The following is a 27,163-nucleotide window of genomic DNA, read 5'->3' on the forward strand; positions in this document are numbered from 1 at the left end:
TTTAGATGTATAACGTGTGGATTCTTAAGGATATTCCTATGTGTAGAATATTGTATAAAATACATATCTATCTTCTTAATTGCATACAGTTAGATGTTAAAGAAGTATTTCCATGCTTGAATAACAGAATTTATTGCAATTCTAGGTTATAGATGCTAACTCGAATGCAAGAATTATAGTTTTAGTCTTTCAAAATGTGGTTAAATAAGGTTTTCTTGAAAATATTTTAATGATTTTACATGCTTATTATGATTAGAAAGTGTTTTGAGATTTAGTTTGTCACAAGTGTGGCAAATTTACTTGGGATAACTGAAGAATAAAAAAAGAAGAAATTTTGTCGTTATTATATTACTTGAACTAGGAAATATTTGGATTAAGAGGTTTTGAGTTGTTGCGTGTATGATTTCAATCTAACTCTTGGTGACTTCAAGGAGTAAGTTGAGCCCAAGGGGGGGAGGATGTAGCATCTCTCCATGACTCACCTTGTATTCTACGCATCAAAGGATTGCATTTCCCTAGCTTAGTCTATCTTATGAAGATTTGATTGTATCATTCTATGTACTAACCCTACTTTATGATGATGATTTTATAAGATGTGTTTATATTGGGAGACTGTCTTCATGAAATGGATGATGCCTTATCACTCATTGTGAGCATAATAAGGTGTTGCAGTTCTCTTTCACTTGCCTATTACTATGATATTGTATATATGTTCTTTGTGTTTATCGGTGGATGCAGGATTGTAGGTACCAGACATCGACTCCACCTAGTCTCACAGGTTTGAGCGTGTCATAAACCTAATGGTAGTTATTGGAGATGACTTGGTTTTCTCTCACCTACTCATGGTCTAGTATGTTCACCTTTTCAGTCTTGTTGGGTGTAAGTGTTGTCCAGTTTTGAGTCAGTATCTCGTTCTATCTATGTGCGGTTGGTTATGTGTGTGTATGATTTATCATGGATTGGATTAATTATCCTATGGATGGATAATAATTATTTAATTAATTAATTAATTAATGTTGAGTAATAGTTATTAAAGCTATGGAAAAATGGAAAAAATAAGAATCACGAATATAACTGCAAAAAGCAGAAACCCCTCTGCGAATCCTCAGCGATCTTTACCAGGGTCTGGGAGGCATCTCGGGCGATGGAAGAACAGTTTTGCTCCTCTGGGAGAACAAATTGTTGACACTCACTTGGGGAATGGTCTTAATGCCCTAATCACTGAAGCTACAGGGGCTAATTTAACTACTTTAAAGCTTAATGATATCAGTAGAAGAGCCCTGGTGGCTTTGTTCGACCGTCTTCCTTTTTCAGAAGCCCCCTCAACTTCTTTGGCGATGAACTCTCAACTTCATCCTATGAGAAGGGTACAGTCTCCTTGTTTATTTTAGAAATCCATTTTATTTCAGAAGAAGCAGGCGCCCCTCTTTCTCTCTAGAGATAGATCATCATTGGGATGCCCTAACAAAAAAAGTTCTCCTATCTTTCGGTCTGAGACTCTGTCGAAGTTCCAGGGACACATGGCTTCAGAGGCCAACAGAACCATACTTGGGGTTAGAAAACCCTCTTCATATAATCCAGATTCTTTTACTAGAAGAAGGGAGGAGATCTTCCTTAAGCATGGCCCTCCAAACTTTTAGAAGCCGCCGGTCTTCAATATAGACAATATTATGATTATAAGCAATACTCATACTGATGAATTATGGGATTGTTACAACGCTCGCGGGCTCTTTGGAAAATGGTTCGGTTATGGCGTCCCATCCTCAAAGATTCAACAATGGCTGAAATCCTTCACAGGAAACCAGGTAAGTATCATGAACCTAGAAAATGATTTTTTATTTATCAATTGCAATACTGCAGATCTTAAAGAGAATTTACTTAAAAATAATCAAAGATTTTTTAGGGGCTACTGTTTTAAATTCTTCAATTGGAAACCTAATTTTTCCCCTAAAGATGTCGAGAAAATTAGGGTTCCAAAGTGGATACGATTCCCTAACATGCTGATTGAACTAATCCATAAAGAGATCCTTAAAAAACTAGGAGAATTTTTAGGAGGTTTCGAGGGTTTGGAGGATAACCACCTGGAATCCTTTGATATCAAAATTTTAGCCTATATTGAGATAAGTAAATTAACATTTGATCCCATTAAAATTATCACAAACCACTCAATTTATGAAATCAAACCAGAGACCACCATGAATGATTTCATTCCTAAGACTTGTTTCTTTTCTGATCACGGGTCAAAAAAAACATGCATTAAAGCTTCAAGGGGGGAGGTTTTGAACATCAAATTCAACCCTAGGGGAGGTTTCATGTTAAATAAACAAAATTTGGGATCTATGGTATCAAATAACATACTAAGGTTATCAGAATGCAAGGGAAAAGAAACTTCACTTCAAGCTCTTGTAGTGGAACAAAGGAGGAGAGGCCCTGCAAACAAACAGAGTCTCCCGCCGATCCCTATACCAATAGCCAACAAAATTATTAATGACTTGAACATTGAAGATGAAACTAAAGGTCCCCTTATTCGGGAAACCACTCCTAGTCACCAGGAAGCTTTATCAGCTCAAAATATGAATACTTTGGAGGAAAATGGCTCTCTAAGTGATCTGTCCCTAAGTTTGGAAAATAGGAATAAAAACAAAAAGAAAAAAGAAAAAAAGAACAAAAAGAACAAAAAGAACAAAAAAAGCAAAGTTAGAAACAAAAAATGAAAGAATAATAAGGAAAAAAATCAATCAACAGAAAAGAGCACCATTATGAAGGGTGATGATGACAAAAGAGCCCTTGAGGATAAATGCATACTTGAGTATGTGGGTAACTCTGTTACAGATGATCTTATGGAGTTATTTATTAATGAGATTGTTGATGAGGATGAACTTGCATTACAAAAATCTCTGTTAGTCAGAGAATTGTGTACGCCCTTCTCTGAGGTTATGACCATCCCTCCCTCTGGTGATGTGGCAATTGAAGTCGGGGATTGCCTGGGGATCGCTAACACTATTGGGAAATACTCCCCCCCTGACTTTGTCACCGACCATAAGAAGAGGGGAAGGAAATCTCTGACTGAATTACTCTCTCGGGCTGGTTGTGCAGTTGGCCAGACAAAAATCACTAATATTTTTGAGGTAGGGAAGGGGAAGATCCTTCCTAATGAACCATGAAACTCCTTACATGGAATGTTAGGGGCATGAATGCTCCTAACAAACAGTATATCGTAAAATGATGCATAGCCAAATACAATTTGAAATTATTCTTAATACAAGAGACCAAACTTAATAACAGTGAATTAACAAACTTAAAGAAAAAAATAGGTATCAGAGAACTTGAAGGGCAATCTGCCTCTGGTGCATCTGGTGGACTAGCCATCATATGGGACCCGAGGCTAGTTTCCTACAGTTTGATAAGGAAGACCCCAAACTGGATGTGTGGTAGAGTTGTGAGCTTCAAAAGCAACTTAAATTTCACATTAATTAATGTTTATGGCCCCACACAAACACATGCAAAAAAGGGAGTCTGGGAGGAAATTGGGAATTTCCTTCTAAATGAATGTGATCAAACATGCCTTATTGGTGGAGATTTCAATGCAATTCTAGACCCCAAGGAAAAGTGGGGAGGCATTAACAAGATGACTCAAACATGCTTACACTTCAGGAATTGGATGTATAAATGCAACTTGCTAGATTTATCTGCCAAAAGTGAGGGCTTTACCTGGAATAACAGGAGACAAGGCTTCTGTAATATTGCAGAAAAAATGGATAGATTTTTTCTATTTGGTAATCTGTCACAATCCTTTGAAACCCTTGTCCTTCCCATCTCTGGATCAGATCATTTCCCGGTCCAATTAACTATAACAAAAGCTCTTAAACCAACTAAAACCCCCTTTTGCTTTAAAAAAATGTGGCTCAGAGATGAAAATCTATTACAACTCATTGAAAAATGGTGGAATGACACTAACGTCATTGGCTCCAAAACCTTCAAAATAGTAACCAAACTTAAGAAGATCAAGGAACAATTATCAATGTGGAATAGAGAACACTTTGGAAATATCTTTTCACAAAAAACAGAGATTGAAAAGGAGATGGAGATTATTAATGATGAAGTGATCAAGTATGGGATGGACGACCTCTTATATCAGAAGGAAAAAAGCAATCTGGCTCATTATGAGGAAATTTTAGCTCATGAAGAGATTTTTTGGAAACAGAAATCTAGGGACAATTGGCTTGAAGTTGGTGACAGAAACACAAATTTCTTTCACAATAGCACTAGACATCATAGAGCATTAAACATAATCAACAAGATCAAATTGGAATCAAGGGACTTTACTGACAACCCGAAAATCATCGCTAAAACTATTGTAGGGTATTTTGAGACTATCCTTAATAATAGTGAGGGCTCTAAATGGACCAAGGAGAGTGATTTCTTAGAAAATATTCTGAAATTAATATCAGAAGAAAACAATTTAATGCTCAACAAAAAATTAACAAAAGAAGAAGTAGAATCAACCTTATTTCAAATGGGTCCAGACAAGGCTCCTAGCCCCAATGGGTTCCCGACTCACTTCTATCAAAAATGCTGGAGCTTCATGGGTGGGGAAATTACTGAGGCCTTAGAGGGGATGAGAAACTCTGGGAAAATCCTCAGAGAACTTAATAATACCTTCATCGCCCTAATCCCAAAGAAGGAGGTCGTGGAAAGTTTTGAGGACTTCTGCCCAATTGCTTTATGTAATACCCTATATAAATTACTCACTAAAACAATGGCAAATAGATTACTAACCCTCCTCCCCATAATTATCAGTGAGGAACAGATAGGATTTTTGCCAAATAGATCCATTTATGATGGTATAATCATCACTCAGGAGGCTATTCACTCAATACAAAATAGCAAAATTCTGAGCATGCTGATAAAACTTGACATCAAGAAAGCATATGACAAAGTAGATTGGCACTTTCTTTGTAAATATCTGGATGCTTTCAGGTTTACAAAGCAATGGATTAATTTAGTATTCTAATGTATCGCTACTCCAAGGATCTCAATCCTTGTCAATGGGGCCTTGGAGGGCTTCTTCGAAATTTCTAGAGGCCTCAGACAAGGGGATCCCCTCTCCCCCTTCCTCTTCATTATAATGGCTGAATCTCTAGGTAGAATGATCAACTGGGCCAGAGAAAAGGTTCAGCTTGTTGGTATCAAAATCACCTCTAACATGGAGCCTATCACCCACCACAATTTTTGGATGATACCATGTTGTTTGGATCAAGCAACCATGTGGAGGCTAAAAGAATTAAAAAAATCTTGAATAACTACACTAATATCTTTGGTCAAGAAATCAACACTATGAAGTCTAATATAACTTTCTTTAACACAAACGAAGAACTTCGAACAAGAATTCTAAAAATCCTTAAATTTAAAGGAGAATTGCCTTGTAAATATTTGGGTCTCCCTATAGACAAAGGTACTAGATCATCCAGTCTTTGGACCTAGGTTGTGACCAAGATTACAAATAGAATATCCTCTTGGAAAGGTAAATGGCTTTCCTCTATGGGAAGTGCCACTTTGATCAAGGCGGTCCTCTTGGCCATGCCTATTTATCAACTTTCATGTATGGACCTACCCGCTTCCAAGAGGAAGGAAATAACTAGTCATATAAGGACTTTTTTTTGGCAAGGTTCGGAAGACAAGGCTAGACTTCCGCTGATTGCCTAGGACAAGATTTGCTTACCCAAGGAAATGGGTGGTTTAGGCATCAAAGACCTTCTTATCCAGAGTAAAGCGCTAGGGGCCAAGTTAGTCTGGCGGATGTTCTCTAACCCCAATGCTAAATGGGCTCGTACCCTCTTTAATGAATATCTGCACAACCCAGATCCTACAAGCATCTTTAGGACCGCTCACCCTCCTAAGGGCTCTAGAATTTGGAACTTCATGCTAGAATGTAGGAGCATCATTTCTGATAAGTTAACTTGGTCCATTGGCAATGGTCAGGATGCCTTGTTTTGGAGAGACTCCCGGGGTGCTTTCCCTCCCCTCATCACTCTTCCTAATCTTATGTCTATTATTCCCACCCTTGAAGGACTTTGGGGATTTGATGTAAAAGATTACATTGAAGAATTTAGCATTGGGCATCTAAAAAAATGGAGATGGAAATCATTAATGCATCTTGATATTTCGGCCCTAGAGAGATCCTTCTTATCTCAGATTTTGGCCTCTAGAAATATTGCCCTTACTCTTGATTCTGACAAATTGATATGGGCTGGCTCTAAAAAGGGAAGATATGAATCAAAGGAGGGATAAAAACATATTATAAATAAAAAACATACCCCTTGCTCCAACCTACGTTTATCATTATGTTGGGACAAAAGGTGCCTTTCGAAAGTAGGGCTATTTGCATGGCTAGCTATTCAAAACTGAATCCTCACTTCTGAAACTTTTAAGAAATTTGGATATGAAGGGCCAAGTAGATGCCCTTTATGTGAAAAGGCAGAAGAATCTTCTAATCATCTTTTGGTGACTTGTGATTATGCTCATAATTGCTGGGGTTGGTTAAGAAAGCAGATGATCTGGTATTCCCCCATTCCTAATAACCTTTTCGATCTTTTTCATGCTTGGCCAATCAGGAACATTGGCAACAAGTTTGAACATTTATGGATCATAGCCCCATCTATCTTGATTTGGGAAATATGGAAGGAGAGAAATAGGAGGATTTTCAAAAATAGCAAAATGCAATGGTATCAACTGGTGAATAAAATTGAAGCCTCCATAGTTGAATTAGTAAATAACCAAACCCTAAATCTTCAGAGAGACATCAATATGTCTTACTGGGATGAAAAAATGAGACTCAGATGGAAAGGTCTAAAAATTCCTCCCTTCATTGGCAAGGGTTCCCCAGCAAATGAGCTATCTCGTAAGAATTGTAAATGGATCCCTCCTATCAAGGGATGGTTTAAATTGAACTTTTATGGTGCCTCGCGGGGTAACCTTGGATGAGCGGGTCTGGGTTGTAGCATCCACAATTCAAATGGGGACGAGGTGGCCTTCATGGCTCTCCCCTGTGGTTCTAGCACTAATAATATGGCCGAAATGCAAGCACTGGATGTAGGAATAAACTTAGGCATTTTACTCAATATTAAGAAGATTGTCATTGAAGGTGAATCGGCTATTATCATCAATGCCCTTAGAAAAGGGTCTATGCTTGACTGGAAACTTAATGCTTCCCTGGCAAAAATTTTGACAATCATGAAAACATTTGATAGGGTCATCTTTAACCATATTTACAGGGAGGGCAATAGGAGAGCTAACTTCCTTGCCAATTTGGGAGCTGATGGCAAGACATTGACTCATGTTGTTCCCAAAATCAACCCTTAACCAATAAGCTGTTATATCAGCTGACACTATATATAAGCCTCTATAACTAAGCCGAGTCTTCAAAACTCTCCTAGACAGCTCCATTTTATATGGAATCACTAATATTTTCAAACACATAATTAAAACCCTATATTCTTGTATCCACACACAATCATCACCTTAAACATGCTTATATATATCTATATACATTTACATATATATATGTATATACATATACATAAGAATATGTGTATATATACATATTGATATATAATACATATATATCAGTATATATATATATATATATACACACACACACACACACACTTTTGGACATACATATATATACATATATATACATACATATATATATATATATACATATATATATATATATATACATATATATATATATATATATATATGTATGTCCAAAAGTGTGTATATATATATAGGTATAAAATTTTCTTCACTACACAACGAATCAAGTAATTCATTTAAAAATCATTCATTTGGTATATATAGTTACCTGTATGTAAATATAAGAGGAAGGCTATGTATATACACAGGTATTTATATAATCCATCCATTTATAAACAAATATATTTACCATTTATATAAACTTAAATATCCGAATAAGGGCAAAATTAGGAATAAAACTAACCCTGACCAACTATTAAGACTTTCTCAAATATCTTCTGACACTCATATAACAATAAAAAGATTTTACATTCTTTTTAAAAAAAAGAGGAAAAAAGAAAGAAAAAGACAAATATAAAACTCTTATCAGATAATAATTGATTTCATTTACCCAAAGCAAATAGCAATAATTAACTGCACTCTATCTCAGCCATAATAACAAATAGAGAGAGTATCAGTTAAACACTAATGATTATGGCCCTGCATTTAAAATCTCGAGGATCTCTATTAATGGAATAATCGTTCCCTCACTTAAAAATGAGGCCGAACTTTAATGGGGTGATCGGTGAACCCCAGATTAAGGATTAAATAACCCATAGTTATGAATTAATTAATATTATAATAAGGCAAGATCCCCTTGTTGTCTTAAAAATTATGATTTGTCAGAGCTCTAGAATGTAATGTATGTGATTTCTCTTCTATCAAATTGATTTCAGGCTCCTCCACATGATTTTGCCTCAGCTGGCGTATCATTCTAGGTTATGTGTTTTTTTGGAAACCAATGAACTCCTTCCAAAGTGGAGTTTTAGTAATTCATGCTTTCAGAATGAGATTATTTGGAGAGTTTAAATCATTTAGCTTGCAGCCTTAGCTTAAGGTCTTTCAAGCTGATACTCCACGGTTTTCCTGAGAACCCATGTTGTGAATCTTCAAACAATGGATACCCTAATTAAACTGTACAGTTCAAAGAGACAAATGGCCTTTGAAGGGGCCATCACTCGTGACCGCCTTAAGTGCATCATGTGTCTCCCTCATACCTTGGTAATTGATGCTATTGAGAACATCTTAGGCCCTGATTTCCTCACAAATACGGATAGAACCAGGGCCAACACAGACGTGGCAGCTATGTTTCTTGCTGTCACTATGAGTTCCACCAAAAATCATGAGGATACCAGTGCTCTGTGTAGAGAGGTCTTCGATGCCTCTATTCTAGGCGACCTTGAGAGGGTTTTAGTTAATATTGACAATGAAGGGACTATTCCGAAGCCAAGGAATTATGACATTCTCATTCGGAATAACAGGCCAGTGCCTAGTTTCCCCATCATCTCCATGGATGGTGTGCCAGTATCCGTGGAAAGGACTGAGGTGATTAACAAAAATGTTAACTTTTTTCTTTTCTTATTCAATGTGAGACACCCTCCTAAGCCGACATGGTTTGAAGACTTCCTTAGAGCCGAGGGTCTGGTTCTGGAGGAGGATAGGGATTCTTCTGCGTCCTCCAAGGAGGATTGAAATGGCTCTTCTTTCAGGGGCAGCATGGTTCCTTTTTTGATACGAATACAACACTATAGGGGCTGGTTTAAACGTTAACGTGAAGTAAAAAGATACAATTACAGTTATCTGAATCAGGTTTGAGACAACAAACAGTATAGTAGCTTTAAAAAACAAACTTAAGCATCATATTAAACACTAAATTAGTATGATATTAATCCTATAAATTACTGCAACCGAAGGAACATGAAGGAATATCCACTATACAGATATACATCACCATTTTGCTATTAAAATAGTTAATTATATAATCTAGATAGCATCTGTATGCATATTACTTTGGGTATCCACTTTGATTTATTTCGAAGGACATCTGCTGAAGTTTTGATGCCATCTGTTGATGTTTTCTATATTTTGATGTCTCCATGTCAATTTTAAGCTGGCGAACTTTATGTGGCTACCATGCAAACTATGAACTCCTTCTGCTATAAAACTTCAGGACAAGGATGGATGGATTAAATGAATCTCCCCTTTCCTACTCTTGTTGTTGTAGCCTGGATTTTACCCTTATTTAGGATAATGTCCAGGAGCATAAACAAGAGTTGGAGAACTGAGGTTTTATGGCAGGCAGGATCTTCAAGCAATTTTGTTCTATCCTAAACATATTTGGTACTTTAAATTCCGTCTCTTAGATTTATTATTTTATAAGCTTAGGAGATATGTTTACTTTGGAAATAATTTAAGGTTTTTATTAAGCAATAAACTGTCGAATAATACAAATGGCAGGATAATACTAACAAAATTGTCAAGTTTTGGAATAACTAACATTGCAGGCCGAACAGGTTGTTACTAACAAAATTGCCAAGTTTTTGAGTAACTGTCATTGCAGGCTACTAGGTGATCATGGGCAATTATGGAGCAACTCTGAAATACTATAGGACAATTCCAGAATAAATGAGGAAAATGATCATTTGGCTACTGAAAACATTTCTTTTGGGCTTGTAAGGGAAGGAAATATTAAAAAAACCTTCCCACCCGATTACCCTGGCCCAAGTTTTTCATGTATCAAAACTATAATTTATCAAGAAATATACTAGACTTTGGTCTTGGGCAAGGCCAGAGGTTTTTTCGACTCCACTCTTTCCTACCGGCACCCGCATGAGTGGAGTTATGTATAATTTCATAAATGAATAATAAAATGTCTGGCTTCAGACTTTTACCGATCAAAAAAAAAAAAGTTATTAAAGTTATAATTAATCTATTAATTAATGGATATTTGATTAATTATTATTGAATTTATTAATGTTTAATTTATTAATTAATTGGTTTTATTTAGGATTTAATTGAAAGTTATTTATTTAATTGATTTATTGACTATTGTTTTATTTAATTAATTTTATCCTTTTGATTTTATTTATTGTCAATTGAATTATTTAATTTATTTTGGATATAGTTGTTAACTTGATTTTGATTATTAATAATTATAAAGGTATAAAGCCTATTTCTATTTCTAGACTCCTAAAAAGTAATAATATTGTTATATTGCTTTTACTATGCATGGGAGGTGTAAAAATAAAATAAAGTTAATCTTACCTACCCTCGTAATTGATTGGGTTAATTTGGAATAATAGGTAATAAATATAATAAAATACTCTTACCTTGGAACTATACACGATAGGTAAGAAATATTGATTTTTGGAATATTTTGGTGAGATTTTTGCATAGTTTGCCATGCATTTTCTATTTATTTCAAATTTGTGGATGGTTGCCGGGTTACCAGTGGGCATGATTATGATTGAAACTTTTGGGATTTTGTCTTGGATCTTGGTTTACATTTGGATTTTGGAAGCTTGGATTGTGGAAGCTCTTCTTTAGTTTTCATCCTTGGATTTGCGATCTCTAGGTTGGAGTTCTTTTTTTTTTTCCTCTGAAATTCTTGTCTTCTCTGTGTTTTCCCTTGGAAATGATTTATTTTTTATTTTTGAATGGATGGGGAAAAGAAAGACATTATAGTTTAAATCCTTTGGAATCAAAATGAATGAAAGGGGGAAAACTGCAGATTGGCTCCTTATGTTTGAGTGAGATTCTTGAGTTGATTTGTCTATGTAGTGAATAGTGGATAAATGCATATATGTATAGACATTTTATATTTGTTTTTAGAATTTTCTTATCAATATTTAAATGTTTATTTGGGTGTTATACTCCTTGTTAACTCCTAGTTGTAATAGGGGCTGATTTTTCTATGTCTTGAGTGTTCTGTGACTATGTAAGAGCCCATGAAGCTACCTGTGACTGTCTATGTCATGTCTCAATCTATTGTAATCATGTTTCAATGGTTTTTGGGTGTATGGAGTTGCATTTGTTAAGTCCATTTGGCCTATGTAGAGTTAGATCTATCTCCCATGCACTTAGACTCCCAAAATGCAGATTTAGCCATTAGGATTGTGCACTAAGTTGAAAACTCATTCTTGTGAATTTCATTTGATGCATAAAATATGTGTACACCCTTTTTGATGCTTATACAACCTTTTGGTCATGCCATTGAGGTCATTTTTGTCTCCTGAGTCAATCTGGGCAGTTACCTTACCTTCAGGAGCCTTCAAAATTGAGATTTGCACACTTTACTAGAAATGCCACCAAAACTACCAAAAACAATACCATACGTCACTGTGAATAGCAGGAATGCCATATTTTAGACCTAGAGTGCTGAAAAACTGACCAAGAGAGCTAACCTTCAAACTCAGAAAGCTGACCAAGAAGCCCAAAATGCTAACCTGCATACCAAGAGAGATGAACTGGTCTGAGAGGTCAATTTTAGTGTTATAAAGTCCTAGTTTGGATTGTCTGATGTTCCCAGAGGCATGTGAAGTCTGTGTTGAGTAATTTCAAGTGATTCATGATATTCAATGATGTTTCATGATGTATTTTTTGCTTTAGTAAGTGGGATCATGCCCTACCATGGAGGAGTTTCCTTATGCAAAAGTTGCTCTAGCAAGAGGTTCTTGCCTTGGTGTTTGATGATTGTTTCTATGACTCCAGAGGGATGAGGATTTTTAGTATTTTATGATGTTCTTATGTTTCATTTTCTTTCATTGGTACTATTCCTATGAGGAATGGGTGAAGGCCCTATACTTGTAGTGGTCCATATATGTGCACTATGTGCAATACGTTCTCAGTGATGTTATGTGTTCTTGATAGTATTTTGTGAGCATTCATTATGTGTTGTGATTTCATTTTATGTGTTACCATATGGCTTGGCATATGATTAAGGGGAGTGGGAATCCTTGTGATGACCAGGGTCATGTGAGTTAGGTTGCTTGGCACCTAGACCGCTAGGGCACAATGGGAGTTTTCTTTTTTTGTAATTCAATGATAACATTTAATAATTGATTGGGTTTGGGTTTCACCTAATAAGATAATTCTATTTGGTTGGGTCATATGAGATGGCAAGTCAATCTCCCTTGTACTCACATAGGTTGAGATGGCTCCACATGTCTATTAAGGGATTGTTTTCAGCCTTCTTTTGTGAGGGTAGGTTTTATGACAGTTAGGACTATGGATTTCTCTTCTTTGTGAGGACAACATACATGTCTACTATGGGTGCATATTTACCTTCTTTGTGAGGCTAGAACATAGGAGTGTGACTAGTAAGGATGGCCATATTCCCTTCTATATGACCATGTCCATATGCCATGATTTATTGTATGCCTCTGGAAGTGTTTACTGTTGATTTTAGCCTTGTGTTTTCATGTGATTATTGTTGGGTTGAGTTAATTATGTGCTATGTTGAGTCCCATGGACGTTACGTGTCAACCTAGGTCTTGAGTGAGTGTTGAAACCCCATGTCATCTCCTAGCACCAGGGGGTGGTTCCTATTTGGTTCCACATGGTCCGGTGGTTTGATGCCTTCTTCCATTGGGATGTTCTTCATTGGATGCTGCGTGCGTGGACTTGGATTTCTATTATCTCTTCATGTGGATGTATATTGGAACATAATCTATGTAAATATGATTGTTATGATGCGGTATATAACTCAAAAGGATGTAATTGTAAAGGAATCCATGCAACCAATATCTTGGAATATGTGTATTGAGACTTGTAGAAGATTCATTTCGAAATGAGATATATAGGATAATATTATTGTAAATGGATATTCATGATGAATGCAATTTTCAGCTAGCAAGAATTAAATGAATGCAATGATTGTGTATATCTTGTGGATGATAGTGAATATAATAATTATCATGTATGCCTTAGGATGTTAATGCTTAGTGTTAGTTACTCTTGGGATATACAAATGACTAAGTAGTTGTACGTTTGTATGGATTCAATGATTCTCTATTATGTGTTTGTGTTATGGAGCTGATTTCTATGCATTAGGTTTAATATTGTATCATGACAATTTGCTAAATGTGGATACAAAACATGTGCTCTTGTGATTCGTAATATGTTGTAATATGATGTTGGAAGATTATGACGTTGGAATGTGTTAAGATAATTTTATGCCATGTGATTTGTATTGTGGAAGTGTTCATTAGGAATGGGTTTGAGTTATATTATTTATGTGTTAAGAAGGGTTATTACTTGGGGTTATGATTTGTGGATGAGCATGTGGTTAGTAATCTTGATGTGATGATATGTACCTCTAAGAAATGATCTAGTTCCATTTATAGAGTTGGATATGTTTTTTCAGTGTAAGTTAGACGATTCTTGTAAGAATTTAAATGAGAAGCATTGTTAGTGTCATAAATGATCTTAGAGATTGAAGTTGAATAGAAATTATAATAGTTTGTTGTTGACATTTCATACGGTATGTGTTAAGAGATGCTATTATGTATGGATTAGATGGAAACGATATAGGTATCTTAAGTGGCATCATGCACCTAGAATAGTTAAGCATCAATTCTATACTTCATGTACTTGTATATGTTAGTAATCCTATTGTTAGGCTTTGTGAATCTTAGATTATGATCTAGTACTATCTTATGAAGGGATATGCATTTAGATTCATAATGAATAGAATGGATGTGTGATGATGGGGTTTTGGAACGTTTGAATTGGTGCTGTAAAATGAACTTAGTTTATAAGATGTTACTCTTAAAAGTAGTGATGATGAGATACCCTAGGGGAAAAGATGATATGATGTGTTATTCCGCTTGCGTTTTTGTGTTATGATGTTTTATGCTTTGTTGTAATTAGTAAAAGATGTAATTTGTAATGATGCATTTAGTAGATGATGTATTTTATATGCATTAGATGGATGTTATAGATATGTGTGTTGTTTAGTAGATGAGCTTAAAAAAAAATTCTTTATTTGTAGTTAGATTAGGTGTATTTATCTAGGGTATTTGGCGAGCATTATAGATGTAGAGGTGAGGGAAAAATTAACACAATGACAACAAATTCATAAAAAATGGACTTATCTCCTTCGCACAACCCCAACACAAGCCATAGGGTTTCAGTCTCAAACTTCCCTTCACAAGGTCACTTGCCATCATGGCTACAAACACCCATTAGTAACTCCGTGGTTCACAACATCCAACAAAATTTAAGAGAATCTTAGCATTGGAAATATCAACATATAAACACCCTTTACAACCCCCTAAAACCATAGAACATGTCAACGAGTATGTTTTCTCTATAAACTGCGCTCAAGGCTAGTAGCCCTTATCAATGAGAAAAATGCCATATCTCTTTATTTTGGTAGGATCTCCACAGGTGAGAATATTTTTGGATACCAATTATGGCCTCCTAAAACATAACTCAAAATATCCCAAGGTCACTTTGGGTCAACACCTCCAAATGAGGACTGATTTGGTGTCCTACAAGGCCAATTAGGCCACTTTTCCAAAGGAACTTATTGCCAATCCTTCTCAATTGCAAGGATACGCTCAGACCTCATATATAGATTAAGAATGATCAAAATAAAAAAATTAAAAGACTTGAGACACTCATTATTGCATCAGATTATAAAACCCTCTTAGGAACTACTCACAACATAGGCAATTCTTAAGGAAGATTAGACTAGGGCTCGCCCAAAATGGTCTCAAATTTAATCCCCTGCACAACTCCTTCAAAACCCATTTGGAGAATTCATATACCAACCATTCCAATAATTTATAGAATTTTACTATGGTGGGGTGTGTAGATATTCACATTTTTTCTCTTCAAACCCTCAGAATAATGGTTTCGGAACAATTTTTAGTAAAATGCGTATAACTCCCTCCAAACTTAACGAAATTAACTCAAAGAAATTGAAAATGAAATAAAAATCTTCCCTCTTTCCAACCATGTGTATTTAATATCATTGATAATCTATACAAAACCATACAAAATGCTGCAATCGGACCGTTACAGGAAAATCTGGAAATTGCAGTCAATGAAATGACCATAACTTTCATTGTACTCAATGAAAATAAATGAAACAAAAGGAAAATGAAAGTTAATATAATGAACTATCATCGACAATGAAGTGTAGGTCTAAATAGCATCATAAAATGAAAGTTAATACAATGACCTATCATCCACAATCAAGTCTAGGTCAAAATAGCATCATACAAAGTCATATAATTCATTGCAATAGTCATAGGGAGGCCAAAAACGTGTAAAATCAATATTCTCATTAATATTTTCTCATTAAAAACACTTACAATCTGACCATCCCCCATCTTATTTGACCATAAAAAGGCCTTTTACATAATTTCCTATCAGTTACAACCAAATTCAACTAATTTAAACCATATGACCGTTGGTTTACTTCCTTTTTACATTTTTTGCAATGTTGCAACTTTTCCAAATTGACAACTTTTCCCAACTTTGACAATTTTTGCTTAATGACTACGAAACTTTGTACCAACATCCAAAATGACTTGTGACAACCTAAACTTTCCTAATTAGGTCTAAAAGAACCTTGAGATAATATTACACATTAAGGATACATCATTTGACAACTTTGACACATTGTGCCATTACAAGGACCCTATTGCCATTTTAGGCCATTACATAGCATGCCTCCTAAATGGAGTTCACAATGTCAAAAAAATGGTCCATATGACCTTATTTAAGACCAAAACATGAAACCAAACTCAAAAAATCAAATGTGCCTCATGGAGGCCTGATCTCATTGGGTGTCCCTGCACCATCCACACTCTTCGGATCTTCAAGGGATATCTTCAATTCTTCATCCAAGTAATATTCACCATCCATATCCAGAGGATCCATAATTTCAAGTCAAGATCTCCCTTAATCAGTTAAGTTAACAACTAGGGACCAAGCTCTGATACCAATTGTTGAACATACCCGAATGCTAAGAGGGGGAGAAGAATAAGTATTCCCTAAAAGATGAAATGAACAATCTTTTTTCATAAATTGAAACTTTAACTTAATCCTGGATATCCTTAGCATTTGATGAAATATGCAACAAAAGTGAAAATTATAACATACATAATCATAAGAGAGACACTAGATTTTAATATGTGGAAAATCCAAATGGGAAAAACCATGGAGAGGGTTAACTCTCAAGATAATATAAATAGTTATCTAAAATTACAAAAAGAGGCTCACCGTCAAAGGGCTCACTACCCAAATTACAGTGGATCACTACTAGAAAGAAAGGAAATGAATTGAGAATTTTGCATGTACATATGCATGGGATCAACTCCAATTAATCTTAGGCAACACATCGATTGTTTGAAGTAGATCCAGTTAATAGAATTTACAAATCACTTAGATATCTGTCTGCTCCAAAAACACTATCATGCTAAATCTGTCCTTCTCCTTTACTCATTCAAAATCAACTTCCCCACCTTATCATATACCACCTAATTCTTCGCTTAATTCAAAAAAAATCATCCATCTCATACATATCATACATCAAGCATATATATGTGTATAACAATAAGAATATTCATCAAGTCAACCTTAACAATATTTTCCCAAATGATATATTCAACAATCAATTCACACACTACAATCACCACAGCACAACATTAAAATAATATCTTAAGGCTAGCTTGACCCAAAATAAGCATGTCTTTGAAGTTCCACAACAACACGCTACTAGAGCACCATGATCATGATCCGACTTAGCATTACGAGGTTAAGGACATGGACAACTAATCATCAATAGCTTGTCATCAGGAATCATGAAACTAGAGCATGAAAATATGCATAACCAAATATACTGTAGGAGCACAACATCCGAAGAAAGAATTCTAGAGCACCAAAATAATGAATACAACAATCATACCAAAATAATTGGATTGTCTTATCTACATCAGAATCCAAATGCAAGAGATTGTTCTTCTCAAATAAATCACTGCATGAGCAACTGGAGCACAAAACCGATTGCCACAACCAACACCAAATCATTCTTATCAAGATAGAAATATCCTCATATTATCAATACATATTATCAGAACAATAAACATATCAACAACTGAAAAACTACCATTTGCAACATACATACCTATCTTCCACTGTTCGGCACCACATTCGAGCCAAACCATATTATTGAGTTTGACATCAATGACAACTAAGACAAGTATTTATAACAAAACACTCATACACATAATATACAAGGAGAAAAGGGCTTACACTCACATCAATACAAAGAATATGCAAAATCCAATGAAGTAGAGAAAAATCAACATAGAAAGGTAAGATGCATCTTTTAGGTGTTACTCATGGTAGACTATGACTAGATGCAAGAGAGCCAATTAGGGAGTGTCATCACGAAGCACAAGATTAGATACCACGTGAAACTAAATACCCTCTCATACAGATGAGAACCATTTATCATACAAGTGCCACAACTCCTAGAGTGACTTGTCTTCCTCATACATCCTTAGCCTTTATGAGAACTCAAGACATGCAAGGGGCAACCATTATTTTAGTTAATTATTTACCCATATTTTATTAGTTTTCACCTGATTAGACAACTTCCACACATAGTAACAATGCCTAATAACTTTGGGTTGAGGTCACATTGGAAGCCACTCTCTAAACCCTCTCTAGTACCTAAGTCAAAGGTTCATCACGTTCTCAAAATGAATGTGGAAGGAAACCCATACATTTCTAATTTCACTTTTCACATGACATTGCACATTTCTCAATTTTGAACCATATTGTGACACATGATCCAAATAGACCCACTTTCATTTTTCTACTTGAGGTAAAATCATACCTTCACATAATAATTTAATACAAAATACAATAAATTTACCTTTTTCTAACTTTTCATACTTTTAACAAAAACTAGGAATTTGTAGTCAATCAATGAAAATAGCTTAAAATTCATCAAATTTTGAAGATCATAAAATTGAAATTCTAAGAACACTGTTTTGTTTTAAAATGCACTAAACACCCATGCTCTTTTAACATACAACATGCATTTCTCTCATGCTATGATAGATTGCACAACATGAAGGCATTTATGGGCAAATTTCATAAAAAAAGGTTCAAATAAATTAATACTCTACCCAATGCAAGATTTATATAAATGAAAATGTCTTTCCCAATCCCTCTAACATTATTCAAACATGCATCAACAAGAAATGCATGAATTGAGAGAGAAATGGACATTTTTACCTCAAGTTGGATTGAAAATTCAAATGAAAAGTTCTTCCCATACACACAATAGATGCACAATCACTTGCGGTAGCCTAAACTCCTTCAAATTCCTATTCTAATGCAATAGACTCATGCAATTTTCTCCACTTCCACAATCATCAAATCAAATACATAATTGTAGGGTTTTTCACCTCACACCATTTTCCTCCCAAAATGACATAATAATAAAAATAAGCAATTCTCCCTATTTACGCAAAACCCATTTTTAGTTTTTGAAAATAAAACAGTTAAATAATTATTATTTTTAATTCATGAATGCACATATTTCACCCTTAATTACCAAACACATAATCGACAATACCTTTAAACCACATTTTAATTTTAATAATTGAATTATCTATAAAATCATAAACTCATTTCATATTTATACTTTATGATAATTTCCATTTAATTATAAGATTGAAGCACTCTTTACTGGTCTTGCACATGGGGATTAGGATTTTCGACATATTATCAATCACAATATTTTGGGTAAATGTTGAATGAAATATTAGGGGATCATAATCATGCTGATTACAATAGGTAAGGTAAAGTGGAATTTGGCCAATGTGATATCTCTTGTTAACCAATCGAGGAGAGTAGGCTTAGACTTATGGGACTAGGTGGAGTTAACACCCGATACCTAAATCACTGAATAAATGTAAAAGGTACTTGTGCATATATATCATAGCCAAAACACATACGAACTCACTAGTTAGGGTCAACATCATAACATAATTAGTCACATAATCATACATGTATAATCACTAGGATAGGAACAACATAATAATACTATAACTATGTCAAAGGATTATTCGCATTGTGTTGTCATTGATGTCAATCGGTATGGGATGACTACCGGTATGACAAATATATGTGCAATACTGTCTTGGAGGAGTACAGGTTGATATATCTTTGATATCACTTTGTGTTGCAGGACACCGGTAAGGTAAGAAAGAGCATGACTCTTAGAGGAATGATAACTGAGGTCACCGGTACACAAGTTAGTGCCTAACTTGTGAGGATGAAATGAATAGGTTACTGATACAATGTCTCACCGGTAAGTGGAACTTATCTCCTATTATGCATAGTGTGCATCAAAGTTCCATGAGATAAGGTAGATGATGCATAAGTAAGTTTTAGAAGTCTCACATCAGATCTACCAATGAATCAAAAGAAAGCCTTAAGTGCATGAAATTGGGGATATGCACAAGACTGTCTGAGAAGGTATGTTGCGATGCCGAAATAGATGAATAGTAATGAGTTTGTCACTTTGACAAACCAATAGAGATATGGTCAGAGCTGATCAGGGAGGAGTCAAGGCTGAGCATATACAATTAGAGGAGAATGGGCGGATTGAAGATGGAGTTTGATGAAGGTTGATGACATGGTGTCATCAAGAGGTTTTACTGGTATGAATGTTCACCGGTAATATGGACAAGGTGCAGATGCAAAAGACTCCCCATCTAATGAAGTTGTGCATAAGGAAGGTTAGCAAGTGTGCTGACCGATTGAGTAGTCCACCGAAAGAGAAGTAGAGTGCAAGGTTAATGATAGATCGGTTTGAGGATTTAACTGACAGGGTTAGTAAACTGGTAGAAGAGAAGAACCAGTTGAGTGTTTGGTCGGTGATACCTCAACTGACACATCAATCCAAGCTGGCAGTTGGTCGACTTGGATGCCACGAGGAGATGAAGTGGCAAGCATGCAAAGGTCGGTGAAGTGCCGTGTAGAGATAGGTGTCTCTATTGTTGTGCATTTAATATGGATCTCGTGATTTGTGGATCTGGTCAGAAGAGTGCAGCTCGAGGAAGAATGAGAGACAGAGTCAAATCAGGGAATGGTTTTTGCTTCGATCAAAGAAATAAAGTTAGTCTATGAGAAGACCTCAAGAAGGAAACAACAGAGGTAGTAATGGTAGTTTGACAGATGCAGGTCGAGATGAAGGGCCATGTTTTCTATATTTGGCAAACGTGTATTGAAAGGCATGACAATGGTAGAGATGTACAGTTGGCTGACTGGGAGATTAGATCAGACAAGATTTGATTGGATTTGGTGTGCCTCAAGATTGATGAGGAAACCCTAACTGCCCAATGTTTGAACTGGTTTTTGGTGGGAAAACCAGTTTATAAATATGCAAGACAAAACTAGAGATGGTTGCCACTGGATAAAAGAGTAGAGTTGTTGAATAGAGGAAGATAGTGTTGTTGCGAAGTGATCAAGTGTTACTTCTGCATGTGAGAGAAGAGCAGTATGAGGGAGAACGAGGTTGAATTTTTCAACTGGTATCAATGCAGAACTAGTAGTATTCATACCGATAGAGCATAAGTGAAGGAAGCTGTAGAGAAGGCAGATGCATAACTGATAGAGTATAGTACCGGTAAAAAGAAGAGCAGTGAGGAGGAGATCCAGTAGAGTAGAATAGAGGAGAGGCGAACTAGTAGAGTTTACCATAAAGAAAAGCAGTAGATGAGAGCAGTAGAAGAGTGAACTGATGTAGCAGAGAAAGTGTCTCACCGACAGAGTAAGGTATATGAAATGGTTGCAAGATTCACTTGTAACAAAATGATTACTTTTGTATGTAATGTTATATTTGAGATCACTGAGTTGTAGCTCAGTGCAGGGGTTGTAGCCCATAAACAAGCTAGGGGTTGGTGCCCTAAATCAGGGGTTGTAGCTCCTTGGGTTGGTGCCCTAAACATTGTAACAGAGTTTTGATTGTGAGGTTGGATTGGAGCAGTAGACTCCAACAACATTGCTCACTGAGGTTTTTCTCATCTTGGGTTTTCCTCGTACATACTAGTCTTATGTGATGGTCCCTTTTGTGATTGGATTTGTGTAGGTCTCCCCACTAACCGATAAGTTTGTTCTGAGTTAGATCTAATAACCGATGTGCTCACATAGGATAGTTAAAGGGAAAAGTCTGAGAACCACTGATTCACCCCCTTCTCAGTGGTACATTGTGTCTAACAATCGGTATTAGAGCCTAGGTTCCTAGTCAGATGAGCTTTCTCTAGCTTGGGTAGATTTTGGTTTAAGGACACAATAGTTTGTTTAGTGTCAATCCCTACTCCAGTGTTTAATGGGTCTAACTGTTTCATTTGGAGTTCTAGAATGGAAGTTCACTTATCCTCTCCAGGGTATGATGTCTACATGTTTGTTGTAAATGGTTGCCTTAGTAAAGTCTTTTCTCCCACTGATTCAAATGCAGAAAGAAGAAACCAGTACAATGAAATAAATATGAAGGCTATTCTCTATGGGTTAACGGATGATGTCTCCTCATAGGTGGACAAATGTAAATCAAAAAAAAGATTATGGAAGATATTGAAGAAGCTCTATAGAAATGAGCCTACTACTACAAAACCAGCCTATGATGAAAGGATGAGAAATGCATCTCATGAATCTTTAGTTGATGAAGGCAGATCTACTAGTAGCTACAACAATGATGATGAAGAAACCCACCTCTTCATGGCTCAAGAATCAGAGGATGAAAGGCACACATCTGAAAAAGATCATACAAATCACTCCTACTGACAAGATGTGTTTGGGAGTGATAGTGAAGGTGAAGAAGAAGAGGAAGAAAAATTTAATCTTGAAGGAGATCTTGTGAATGCACTTGAAGAACTCGATAGAGTAAGAAAGGAATACAAGCTATTCAAGATTGGTCCTATAATGGAGTAGAATCAGTTGATCAATTGCCTTTAAGAATTTGAGAAATGCATCTCAAAGTTGAAGACTCAAGAAGAAGGCACCAAGGAATGCCGGTGTGAAGATATAGCATCAAGTCTAGAAGTAAAAAATGGAGAATATCGACAATTGCTTGGAGAAATGGAGATTCTTTGAAATAACCTTGAGAAGTGTCAGGATGAGCTCAAGGTAAGAATCCAGTTTGATGGCAGTAGTGATGCCTTGGAAAAAATGTTGAAGAAGCAAAAGCATGCCAAGGGCACTAAAGGTTTAGGTAGTGGTGCCGGTGAATGCTCCACAGCAAGAATGTCCCCCACAATGACATTTTGTTTGTCTCCTCAAATGGAGAAAACAAAGGCCAAACCTTCATAGTGAGAAATGCTCCTCGGAAGAAGGTTGACCTAAATAAAACCGGTGAAGAACTGTAGACAAGAATAAAGATCGGTGCTGCAAGAAGGAAGAACCATGCAGATCCCAAAGGTAAAGGGAAGATGGGAGAAGACAACTTCACCAAAAACAAGAACATGAGAAGACAACAAAGAAGACCTCCTACCGACAAAGGACAAAGAAATTCTACCACCCACAAGGAAAAGCAGGTGTGGTAGAAGAAGAGACCAGATGGAAGAGCTGCACAAAATGAACAACCCAGTATCCATTCTCAAGGAAGGAGAAGTGGAGATGCTAATCTGATAAGATCTCCCCATGCATGGCAAAATAAGTTTGTAAGTCATATGCCATCCTTTACGAGTTATTGCTTTGCATGTAATGCTTATGTCCATAGGGCAAAGGAATGTAGATTAGATCTAGAAGGAATAATCTAGGATCTCATAGACATCATGCATATGAGAAAAATGTATCCAAGAGTAGATACATGCATGTCCCCTCTCCCGGTTATGTTAGAAAGAATCCATTTGCTATTTCTAGTAAAGTAAATGTTGTATGTTATAACTGCAATGGATCTGTCCATAGAGAGTTTGAATGTAGAAAGAGGAACCCACAGTCACATGTAGGCTAGTGTAGAAACCTTTCTCTGAAAAAGGGTGGATATAGAGCATATGGAAATCATAAACCTACATGGAACCAAAGGAGAAACGTCTCTACAGGAGCAAGAGGTCCACTGGTTTCGGTTTCTAGTCATACCAACATGATTAAAAGAAGATGGTCAAACCGGCATGCCAAGAGATTCCCCAATCATGAAGTTGGGATGAATGTTGTGTGCTACTATAGCACTGCTTTTGTGTGTGATGCAGAGGCCAGAAAAGGAAGGGCACATCAATAGAAGAAGGAAATACCTGCTGTCATGCCTGAAAATGGGAAGAAGAATAAGATCAAGTAGGTATGGAGGAAGAAGACCATGGACCAGCAATGTGCTTTCAATGCACATGTGATATCTCCTTAGGCTTAAAGGAGATACAAGACCTCAAGGCGAGTAGTATGTTGAATTTATCATTCACCCCCTCAGTGAAGAAGGACACATGGAAGGACAAACTGCTACCGATATGAAGGAAGAAAATAAGGAGATTAGTGTGTGTAGAGGTTGCCCTAACTACACACCCATAGGTGAGTGTTGGATCACTACTGTTGTGTCAATGTATGATGAGATAACAATTGAGATCAGATACAAAGTGACACCAGAGATCAGGAGTCACATGAAGGTGCTTTGGTAGTGATAGTTAACTGGTATAGGAGACTGATATGTGTAGGATGTTACCAACATGAAGGCTAACATGTACTTGCAGGTTATGTAAGACAATGAGGTTGGAGATCATTGCAATAGCCCCAATAGCATGGAATGTGAACTTTGTATCTTAGGTTGTATTGGAAAAGTCTTGAATGACATATGTTATCCCAATTGTAAATCATGCAGACATGTATATTTATGGGCTAACCAATTTAATGTATGTCATGGTAATGTCATTGTATGGCATTGTGTGGTTTTAGGATCATGTCATAGGCTGTGGTGGATATAATGGAGCTAAAGATCATCAGATGATCACCTATGCACAACTCAATCGGTACATGGAGATGATTGGAGCCCCCGGTATTAGACCTCACCAGAGTTGAGAACCTGAGATGTATGACTCAGGGGGAGTTCAAGTGGTTACGATGCAAGACCGATATTCTTGAACTTGAAGGGGTAAGTGCACTGATTGCCGAAATTGTAGATGATGGAAGTTTCAGTAGGAATACCCATGAGAGTTTCATTGTAAGGGGTATCTACTTGTCATTTAGCTAGTTGTATTGATAGTACAATCAGATTTGATTCTAAATAAATTTGGGATCAAATGAGAGGTGATGTAGTGTGACAAAGAGGTGAGTAGTATTCACTGACACATCATGGTATAAAATTTGCATGCTCAATTGGTGTCAGTAGATGGTTGAGTCCTCCATCTCAAGTGCTATGAATTGAGAAGATGTAGTAATTTGTAACGATTGGTATCAAAGGAGGAATATTTGGTGAAGAGGATAAAATTGTGCAAGGTGAGATTAGATGGTTAGAAATCCAAAGAAACATTCAAAATGTAAATAAAACCATTTTATACCTTGCAAGCTATCATTTCCCTCGGATTGAGCTTGATGAAGTGGATGATGAGGATGTGCCCTTGATGCTCCACTTGATGTGTTGCTTGCTTGATTTGGATGTGGATTGATCTCCTTTGTGCTCAACAAGATAGATTGATGGATTGGATTTGGATTGAAAGATTAAGGATGGATGGATTTGATAGAGGATGAGAGAAGAAATAGGCAGCATGACAATGCATGAGAGGTGGATGATTTGTGAGGAGAATAGACTCCAATTTATAGATTGGAGAAGGCCAATGGAGGGCCAAGATTGATTTGATCATGAAGGGTTGAGATTGATTTGAGATAGAAGACATGGATCAAGGGTGCCTTGGGAAAATAAACATGAATATAAAATTCCTTGGGAAAAGGGGGGAGAAATTTGAATTTCAAATATGAGGAATTAAAAATTCCAAAATAAGGATGCATTGAGGGATTCAAAGAAATTTGAATTTCTTTGAGAGACTCAATGTTGATGTGACATGAGTGGGAATTAAAAATTGAGGGATAATGATAAGCATGATTATGAGAGATTCAAGAAAGATTAATTAGGCTAATGGGATTAGGAAAAGTGATTTGTAGGAATCACATGAATACGTTAATTAATTAAAATTAATTAACTGAGTGGGTTTAGAGGAAATAATTATTGGAGGGGACTTTAGAAGAATAGGGGAATAATTAATTTATTTGATAAATTAATTATTAGACAATAGTGATAGTTTTAATTAAATTAGATTTAATTAACACTGAGGAGAATAAGGATAACACAACTAAGTTAATTAATTATGTTGATAGGCTTAAATTAATTAAATATTAATTTTAAGTGTCTACATTTGGTGTCGAACTAAGGTTCCCTTTTTCCATTGGTATCAAATGAGGAGATACATTCGGTAAAGAAAAAGGGGGAGAAAGAATCCTGTCAGTACCTGGTAAATACAACGAGGAATGATACCTTGAGTATGCCGAATACTACATGAGTTGACATCAATGCCAAAGGGGGAGATTGTTGGCATTGTGTTGTCATTGATGTCAACCAGTATGTGAAGACTACCGGTATGAGAGATGTATGTGCAACACTGTCTTGGAGGAGTACAGGTTGAGATATCTTTGATATCTCTTTGTGTTGTAGGACATCAGTAAGGTAAGAAAGAGCATGTCTCTCAGAGGAATGATCACTAAGGTCACCGGTACATAAGTTAGTGCCTAACTTGTGAGGATGAGATGAATAGGTTATCGATACAATGTCTCACCGGTAAGTGGAACTTATCTCCTATTATGCATAGTGTGCATCATAGTTTCATGAGATAAGGTAGATGAGGCATAGGCAAGTGTTTGAAGGCTCACACTGGATCTACCAGTGAATCAAAAGAAATCCTTAAGTGCATTAAATCAGGTATATGCACAGGATTGTCTGAGAAGGCATGTTGTGATGCCAGAACATATGAAGAGTAATGAGTTTGTCACTTTGATAAACTGGTAGAGATATGGTCAGAGATGATCAGGGAGAAGACAAGGTTGAGCAGATACAGTCAAAGGAGAATGGCTTGATTGAAGATGGAGTTTGATGAAGGTTGATAACATGGTGTCATCAAGAGGTTTTATTGGTATGGATGTTCACCGGTAATATGGACAAGGTGCAGATGCAAAAGACTCCCCATCTGATGAAGTTGTGCATAAGGTAGGTTAGCAAGTGTGCTGACCGATTGAGTAGTCCATCGTAAGAGAAGAAGAGTGCAAGGTTGATGACAAACCGGTTTGAGGGTTTAACCGACAGGGTTAGTAAATTGGTAGAAGAGAAGAACCGATTGAGTGTTTGGTTGGTGATACCTGAACTGACACACCGATCCAAGTTGGCAGTTGGTCAACTTGGATGCCATGAGGAGATGAAGTGGAAAGCATGCAGAGGTCGATGAAGTGATGTGTAGAGATATGTGTCTCTATTGTTGTGCATTTAATATGGATCCCGTGATTTGTGGATCGGATCAGAAGAGTGCGACTCAAGAAAGAATGAGCGACAGAGAAAAATCAAGGAGTGGTTAGCGCCTGGATCAAA

The sequence above is a fragment of the Cryptomeria japonica genome, chromosome 4, assembly GCF_030272615.1.
Source record: "Cryptomeria japonica chromosome 4, Sugi_1.0, whole genome shotgun sequence".
Classification (NCBI taxonomy): Eukaryota; Viridiplantae; Streptophyta; class Pinopsida; order Cupressales; family Cupressaceae; genus Cryptomeria; species Cryptomeria japonica.